Raw genomic sequence first — 9,403 nt, 5'->3', positions numbered from 1 at the left:
GCTTTCCTTTATTGGTCAGAGTTTTGAGTACAGGAGTTGGGAGGTCTTGTTGCGGCTGTACAGGACATTGGTTATGCCATTGTTGGAATATTGCGTGCAATTCTGGTCTCCTTCCTATCGGAAAGATGTTGTGAAACTTGAAAGGGTTCAGAAAAGATTTACAAGGATGTTGCCAGGATTGGAGGATTTGAGCTATAAGGAGAGGCTGTACCGGCTGGGGCTTATTTCCCTATAGTGTGGGAGGCTAAGGGATGACCTTATAGAGGTTTACATAATTATGAAGGCCATGGATAAGGTAAATAGACAATGTCTTTTCCCTGTTGTCGGGGAGTCCAGAACTAGAGGGCATAGGTTTAGGGTGAGAAGGGAAAGATATAAAAGAAACCTAAGGGGCAACTTTTTTACACGCAGAGGGTGGTACATGTATGGGATGAGCTGCCAGAAAAAGTGGTGGAGGCTGGTACATTTGCAACATTTAAGAGGCATTTGGATGGATATATGAATAGGAAGGGTTTGGAGGGATATGGGCCGGGTACTGGCAGTTGGGACTAGATTAGGTTGGGATATCTGGTCTGCATGGACGGGTTGGACCAAAGGGTGTGTATCAGTGCTGTACATCTCTATGAATCTATGTTCATATATTTTTCACATATGTTACGACACGGAGTAACCACACCCTTCCAACCCCTGCTAATTTATTTCAGCAACACGGAAAAGATATATCCCTTGCGGAAATCTGTGAAAATTAGGGAGACCAAGAACTAGTTAAAGAAAAAATTAGCAATTTTGTTTCTTAAATTATAACAGAGAGTAATTAAGTAACGACAACTTACAATTCGTTCCTGTAACTTGCCGTTTATTTTACCTTCGATAATATTAGTCCAATCAAACCCCCAATTAGGATTTGCTAAAATTTATTTTTGAAAATTAGCTAGCTATTGAACCTTCTTTTGGTATCTTCCTCTGTAGATTTTATTCTTCTGAGAGACTTCAGTTTCACAGGTCCGTGATCAATAAAGGGACCTTTATCAGAGCTATTTTTAGGGCTGTTTTTACATGCTGGTGAGTTGGCAGTTGTCCCCCAAATGTTCCATTTTTCAAGGTCTTATACCCTCAAAGCATTTGATTGTGACATTGGCATTTAACATTGTCAATATACTCAGTTGGAGTTTGGTATTTTTGGGTGGTATAATTTAAACTGATTGAACTAACTCGATTTTTCTTTTGTCTCCAGGCAACTGGCTACACCAGCTGCTGGATCAAGGTCACATTTTATCATGTTCAGGACTCTTGGTACTATCATGTAGTTCTGCTAACTTTTAACTTTCTTAAAGGTACAGTACACTGACTTCTTCATAGCACCTCTCAAATTAAGAAAAAATGAACCATCATAATGAAAAAATGGCCTCAAATCCTCTATTCTTTAAACACATTACCTTAACATACCAATAATTTTAATCTATGTTCACCTTAACGTCATCCCATATATCTGTGCAAATATATATATAAACATTAAATAAATACAAATCTTATCTTCTATCAGTTAAATGTTATCAGTTAAATCCACAATAACACATCAGCGATTGCATTCTTATGACCCGCAACATGTACAATTTTTAAAGTAAATGCCTGTAACGTAAGACACCAACGAAATAGTTGCATATTCCTGGCTTCAAAGCGTTATAAAAATGTAAGCAAATTGTGATCCGTGCACACAACCGTCTCCAACACATTGCTCATGACATACACATTAAAGTGTTGTCTGGCCAGTACCAAACTCGATAGTTCGTTTTGATCATGGAGGATTTCATCTGGTGGATGTTGATCTTCTTCGAAAAGTAACCAACTGGCAGCTCAATCCCATCTTCATCTTCCTGTAGGAGTACGGCTCCAACTCATTTGTCACTAGCATCGTTGGCAACGTTAAAAAGTTTTGAAGAATTTGTTGTAGCTAGTACTGGTGTGGTGGATAATATGAATTTCAAATGTCTGAGTGCACCCTGGCATTGTTCTGTCCACTGAAACTTGGTGTTTTTCTTTCGCAAAGTGTTTAAACTGCTGAAATTTGGAACAAACCTCCGATAGAATCCACAGGGTCCTAAGAATAGAAGCAACTCTTTCTTCAAGGTTGGTTGTGAAAGTTCCTCAAAGGCCTTCGTCTTTACATTTTTTTTAGATTACTGACCGTGTGGAAACAGACCCTTCAGCCCAACAAGTCCACACCGGCCCACCGAAGCCCACCCACACAGACCCATTCCCCAACACTTACCCCTGAATCTAACACTACGAGCAATTTATCATGGCCAATTCACCTAACCTGCAGATTTTTGGACTGTGGGAGGAAACCAGAGCACCCGGAGGAGACCTACACAGATACGGGGAGAATGTGCAAACTCCACACAGTCACTCGCCTGAGTCGGGAATTGAACCCGGGTCTCTAGCGCTGTGAGACAGCAGTGCTAACTGCCATGCCACCGTGCCGCCCACTAACCCATTCTGAGGCTTCAATCTCCTATGACCGAGTTAGGTCGCAAGGACATCACCACTGTTTTTGCGATTTTGATTTTATTTAAGTTTATCACTAGTTTTGCTTCTCATAGTAATTTAAAGAGGTCTGCCAACTGTACCATGTGATCTTTCCAGGACATACGAAAGATCACTACAATCGTCCAAATAGACTGCACAGTGTGTTAACCCAACCACAACTCTGTTTGTGAGTCGTTGGAATGTGCCAGGTCAATTTTTCATGCCAAACTGATATATGCCATTGGTGGTTACAAACACAAAACTTCTGTTGCCATCTCCGATACAGATACCTGCCAGTAAACACACATTAAGTCCAACTTGGATCTTTAACTGGCTTCTGCGATTTTCTCGATACAGTCCTCCAATCTCGGAATTGGATAGGAGTCCAATTTTGTAAAGGCGTTGACCTTCCGATACTCCACACAAAATCGTTGAGTCCCATCGTGTTTGGGAACTGAGACAATCGATGAACTCTACTCACTCTTGCTTGGTTCATTGGTGCCCTCGTCAAGCATGGCCTCTACCTCCTTTTGTATCTGTCTGGTTTTGAAAGGATTAAGCCGATGGAGTTTTTCTTTATCAGAACAGTTTTCACTTAGTCTGCTTCATGTACAATAGCATTAGTCCTCTCCATATGTGCTCATACTGCAGTAACAAATCTTCCAACTGTGTTCTCTGCTCCTAAGACAGATGGCTTACTAACCTATCCCACTCCTCAAGGACTTCTTCCTTTTAAAATCTATTTTGAGGCATATCAAAATCCACATCATCTGGGTTTGATTTCTCACTCTGCGGAGCAGTAGCTAATGCTTGTTTCTCTAGCTCTTTCTTTCTAGTGTAATGTGGTTTCAACATGTTTACATGACATACCGGATACCTTTGTTTTCTATCTGGCATTTTTACTAGTTAGTTCACCTGACTCAACTTTTTCTCAGTTTAATAGGGACCGCTAAACATGGCTTTGAAGGGATCTCTTATCACTGGTAACAATACTAACACGACGTCCCTTCTGGAAAACGTCCGAGTCTCACAGCTTTTATCTGCCACCAGCTTCATTCTGCACTGTGCCCTGTTTAGGTGCTGTTTAGATAAATCACCTACTCTGTTTAATCTCTCCCTTACCTCCAAAATATAATCTAAAATTAGAGATCTCCGACTTTGGTGTCGTCAACTTTTCTTCAATTAATTTCAAAGGACCTCTTTCTTCATGCCCGAATATTACGTCAAATGGTATGAACTGAGTAGATTAGTTTGGGGTATCTCTAATGGCAAACAATACGAATGAGATACCTTTATCCCAATAATTTGGGTAATCCTAACAATATGCTCTCTTCTACAAATCTTCTCACAAACTTTGAATATGCTCTCAAATTGGACTTCAAGGTCTGATGTCAACTTTCTAAAGCATCCTGGGATTCAGGATAACATGCAATGCATTTAAAGTGCTGTTTACCTAAACTATCTCTTCTGTTTAACAGCCTTGCAGTAAAATGTGAACCTTGGATCGACTGAATGTCTCTGGGTCGCCCCAAAAGGTGACATTGTATCTTGTTCAGAATACGTGGTGCTGTCAGGTAGTTCCGCGAGCTTTTAAGTTTCTTCAAGATACTGTGCACCCACATCTTCATAACACTCACTACTCGAAGACCCTACAGTCAAGCTTTTTAATATCCTTGCAAATTTTCTTCCCACGCTTTATTTCCACCAGATTAATCAACTACTCGAAACTCCTTTGCGAATTCTACGCTGCTTCTAAGCTTCAGGATTGCTGTTGTTATGAAGACAAAAACGTGTATGGTCCCTTTATGCTCTTCGGAACTGAGAGATTTTTGAAAACGCACGTGTCTGTGAGGAGCTAACAGAGTCACAGAGAACACTGTGAATTGAAAGTATGTAACATTTGTCAATAGAGTTATTAACATAAAGTCGGTTGTTTTTAAAGTTAAGGTAACGGAATTTGAATTGAATCGATTAATTTAAAATATGCCCCAGATACCAAATTGAATTTAATTGCGATTTTATGGACAACGTTGAACCGAAGAGATGGCCAGGGATAACTGAGTTTATGAATTCGGGTATTTTGATAATTGCTCAGAGCTAATTAAGGCAGCTAATAACTGCTGCCTTAAATAAAACTAACATGAAAAGTTATTGAAGAAACATCTAATCAGCACCATCTACTTAAAAGGGACCAACGAATTCGATGGCTAGAAATGCTTGCAGTACAAGTTAAGAAGGAGACCCATATGCGGGGAATAAATATCAGGAAGAAGAGGGATGAAGACTGCAGGAAGAAGAGAAGACCATCTGTGTGGACTTTATGAGATTAAGTGCTAATTTACTTTTATTGTTAATTGTGTTATTGGGACAGCATCTTAACTGAATTGTAGTCACCTAAGGGATAATGGTTAAGTAGGAGAAGGAGTGTTCATTTTGTTAATAGTTTTCTTAGTGTTCACTGTTTGGGTTAAACAAGTAAATGTTTACTTTTTATTTATACATTGGAAATCAGGGATTTTCTTTCATTTCACAGATGATAAGGTGAGGCAATCTTCTCTGGGTGTGTTCGATTAAGTAGTGTTGTGGAAGAATCAGTCAATGTTCTATAAAGAATTACGAGGAGATGCAAAAATTCCTTCACAAACTTAAACTTTAATCTTGCAAAATCAAAACTGAGACAACCAGCATAATATCTTCCCTGATTTCCCACAGTCTCTTTGTTCATCTGCAGTTTATACGATTTGTTGGTCCCACACTTGTCGGATAACATTAGCATAGCCAATCATGCTGGCTTGCTTTATCTTTCTAAACTAATCTAGTTGTCTGTCACACCGGTTCCCTCCTTCACACTTAACCTCTTACGTTACAACACCGTCATCTCCAGCATTAGCTCATCTCCCAGTGATTTAACTAACCTATCAGAATGCATGACCATTATCTGTTACTGGAGCACTGTAACATGATCCTGGACATACATTGTAAAACTAAGTTAACTACAACTGCCAGTATAACTTCCATATTATCAGAGTGGTTCGACATCCACATTATAATACTACTTTCTCGAAACATATTATATATGTCCTGCTTGCAGCTCATCTCATCCTCATTTTTTTGTTGTTGTTGTTAGCCATGGTTGGGTGACGTTTGTGTTAGCGCTCTTTCATCCAAAAGAAATGCAAAGCTGCTGAAATGCATTCACTCATTCGTTAGATACTGTGGTACCTTTTAATTTCATTTTCATTTTCAATTTCATATTTGCAGTTTCATTTCTTGAGAGTTAGCATTTTTGCTTGGATTGAATCACGATTACAGTGGTAGTGGAAATGCACAACAGTTCAGGCAGCATGCGAGGAGCAGGAAAATCGACGTTTTGGGCCCGAAACGTCGATTTTCCTCGGATGCTGCCTGACCTGCTGTGCATTTCTAGCACCACTCTAATGTTGACTCTAATCTCCAGCATCTGCAGTCTTCACTTTCGCCTAGGATTGAAACATGTCAACCTTCTGTCCATATGAACAATTCAGTTATATTACGGTCACTTTACACCCAACCACTTCTCACGACAAGACTATCAATCACCACCCATCATTATACAGAAGGAAATCTAAGGTGGCCTGCTCCCAAGTTGGCCTCTCAGTATCTTGATCGAAACATCCATCTTGTACACAGTCTAGCAATTTATTGTCATTGTGTTATTATGGATGTGGTTTTCCAGTTGACAAATAGATTGAAATGGTGATTACTGCAGTGTACTTATTGTATGCATTTCAAATTTCCTGTCATCTTCTAACTTATCATTACTGTTTGGAAACCTATGAAGAACCCTATGAATATTTTCTACCCCTTCTTGCTTCTAAAGTGCACCCAGACTGATTCCATATCGAAATCTCCTGTTCTGAAATCTTCACTCACAATTTCATTGATTCCATCTTGTTTCGCTGCCTGTTGTTTTCTAATATCCTATCTTTCATTTCCATCTGTTTTTTTCACCTCACTCCTGACTCCCAGCTCCACATCCCCTCTCTCACCCACGCTGCTTTCAATCCCTCCCTAGAAAAAGTCACCTGCAAGGATATCGGTGCTATTGCCGATGTAGTGCAAATTGTCAATCTTGTACAGATCTGATTTTCTGCAGGATCAGTCCCACTACTCAAGAATCTAAATCCCTGCCCCTATTCAATTGAAGCAAGCATTCAGCTGTTTGATTCTCCGATACCTTGTCTCACGAATACGTGGCACTGAGAGAAACCCCAAGATTGCTGTCTTTGAAGTTAAATTTTATAAATTGATTTCCTACGTGCCTACATTATGCTTCCAGAGTCTAGGTCTCCAGCTCATCAACAACTTTGGTCCTAACATGGACCATAACCATTGGATAATTTCCCGCACTGTTTTGGGGAAAGTAAAATTTGCAGACAGCAAGCATTAACCAGTCGGCTGAATGTCCTCTGTCCATGCTATAAATTATGTTACCAGTATTTTTTTTATCTTCCGCACGGACCACTGAGGTTCGTGTGCGATAACAGCTCCAGAAATTGGAAGCTTATGGACTTCAGCAAAGCAAAGGTTCTGCATCCTTGACATGTTAGCAAGATCAGGTTACATAGAACAATTGGACAACTAGCCATGTCGGTGCGAAATTGGCTGGAAGTCAGTGGTTGCTTTTCAAATTAAGGTCTGTAACAAGTGGCGTCTCACAACGACCAGTGCTATGTTCGCTGCTTTTTGTCATGTACACAAAAGATTTGATGTGAATATAGGAAATAAAGCTTATAGGTTTGCAGCTGACACAAAAATTGATGATGTGGTGGACAGTGAAGAATGTTACCTCAGATACATCGGCACCTTGATCAGATGGGCTGATGAACTGAGAAGTGGCAGCTGGAGGTTAATTCAGATAAATATGAGGCGCTGCATTTTGGAAACTCAATTCTGGCAGGATTTATACACTAAGACTCACACTCCGGATACCACGTAAACCAACGTACAAATGGCTAGAGAACTGCAAGGAAGACTGAAACACATCCTCAGTGGATCAGACATTGCCATTCACTCGGGCCAGGAATTCATTGACAGCTTCATGAACACGAAAATTGCCGGGATGAAGTCATGGTTTCATTCTATATCCTGGTCTTATTCAACTCCATTGACATATAACTAGCCAAGGAAACGATCAGTAGACTATTAGAGAATTCAGTGACAATGGCTTCTACAACACCATCAGCACAGACAATATGCTCCAGCTACTGGACTTCTGCCTTACCAGCCACTTTGTCTTGAAAGGCCAGAAATACCAAAAAGCCAATGGCACACTAATGGACTCTCCTATCCCAGGGACACTGGCACAAGCAGTCACGCAGAGACTTGAAAACACAGCCCATGCTCGATCCAACCGAAACAATGGCTGCGTGGATGACACATTTATCATCATCAAACGGATAAGAGTAGAGAAAACACACCACCTCATTAACAGTGCACTCAGATCGACGAGGAAGAAGAGAAAAACAACCAACTCCTCCCATTCCAAGCTGTCATGTTGCAACGGATGACCAACGTGAGATTTGCAACCGAAGTATAGAGGAAACTCACCCACTTGACCCAATTCAAATACAATAGTCCACAAAGGGAGCTGTGCCAGGACATGATTCAAAAGAGCCGTGACACACTGATTGCAAAAAGAGGAACAAAGACTTATACAAACTCTTGCTAACAATGGATACACCATCAGCCTCATTCTCCGGTGCCTGTCTAACAGACAATGCCAAGGAGACACTGTGCTTACAAACACACTGGCCACCTATCTCTATGTGCAGAACATAGCAGAATTAATTCCAATGTTGTTGCGAGCACTGGATATTGTTGCGAGCACTGGTAGTAGCACACCAAACAAAATGCTAACTACTTCACAGGATTAAGGACCCCATAATTACAACATGCAGGATCAACATGGTATACCAAATGGGAAGAAAGTGAGGTCTGCAGATGCTGGAGATCAGAGCTGAAAATGTGTTGCTGGAAAAGCGCAGCAGGTCAGGCAGCATCCAGGGAACAGGAGAATCGACGTTTCGGGCATAAGCCCTTCTTCAGGTATACCAAATCCCTGCAGCAAGCATTACATTGCAAAAACCGGAGGAAAACTAGCTATCCGACTTCACAGACACTAACAAGCAACCAAACGACATGGTCCACTCTCCCACGTTTCCATACAGTCAGCCCAAGACCGCCGTCAATTCCACTGTAACAAGTAACCATTCTATGATAGGCCAACGAGAGACACGCAAAAGATTGTTTGTAAGTCTGGCTTTTAATTTAAAAAGTTCATCAGCAAATACGTAGATGTCGAACCAGTCTCCAAATTCTTGCAGAGAAGACCCAGAAGTGACACTCACCCCAACAGGCCGGACCTACATTGAAACCAAACAGATCAGAACCGGGCTGCTTCACAGAAGTGACACTGATGATATTACTCAGCATGCTCACGAACCGTCTGTAGCATAACCCAGAAGCTGGGCATGCTAACCAACTACATTATATACTGAATGGAAAGGTCCTCTGGAGTGTTGCCAAAAACACAGACCTTGGAGTGCTGTCTCATAGTTCCTTCAAAGTGGGGTCACAGGCAGACATGGTTCTGAAGAAGGCGTCTGGTACACTTGCCTTTATTGTTCAAGGCATTCAGTGTAGTAGTTGGGAGGTCATGAATATAACATTGGTTTCACCACTTTTGCAATAATGGATTCCATTCTGGTCTCGCTGCTAATGGAAAGACGTTGTGATACTTGAAAGTTAAAACAAAAGATATGCTAGGGGTTTTCCAGGCTTGGTGCATTAGAGCAAAAATGCGCGTTTGAATAGGCTTGGGCTACGTGCTCTGGAC

Source organism: Chiloscyllium plagiosum, unplaced genomic scaffold, assembly GCF_037043375.1.
Source record: "Chiloscyllium plagiosum isolate Xiang-an unplaced genomic scaffold, Cpla_swu_hap1 HiC_scaffold_45, whole genome shotgun sequence".
Taxonomy (NCBI): domain Eukaryota; kingdom Metazoa; phylum Chordata; class Chondrichthyes; order Orectolobiformes; family Hemiscylliidae; genus Chiloscyllium; species Chiloscyllium plagiosum.
The sequence above is the reverse complement of the archived record's forward strand: the minus strand, read 5'-3'. Positions refer to the sequence as shown.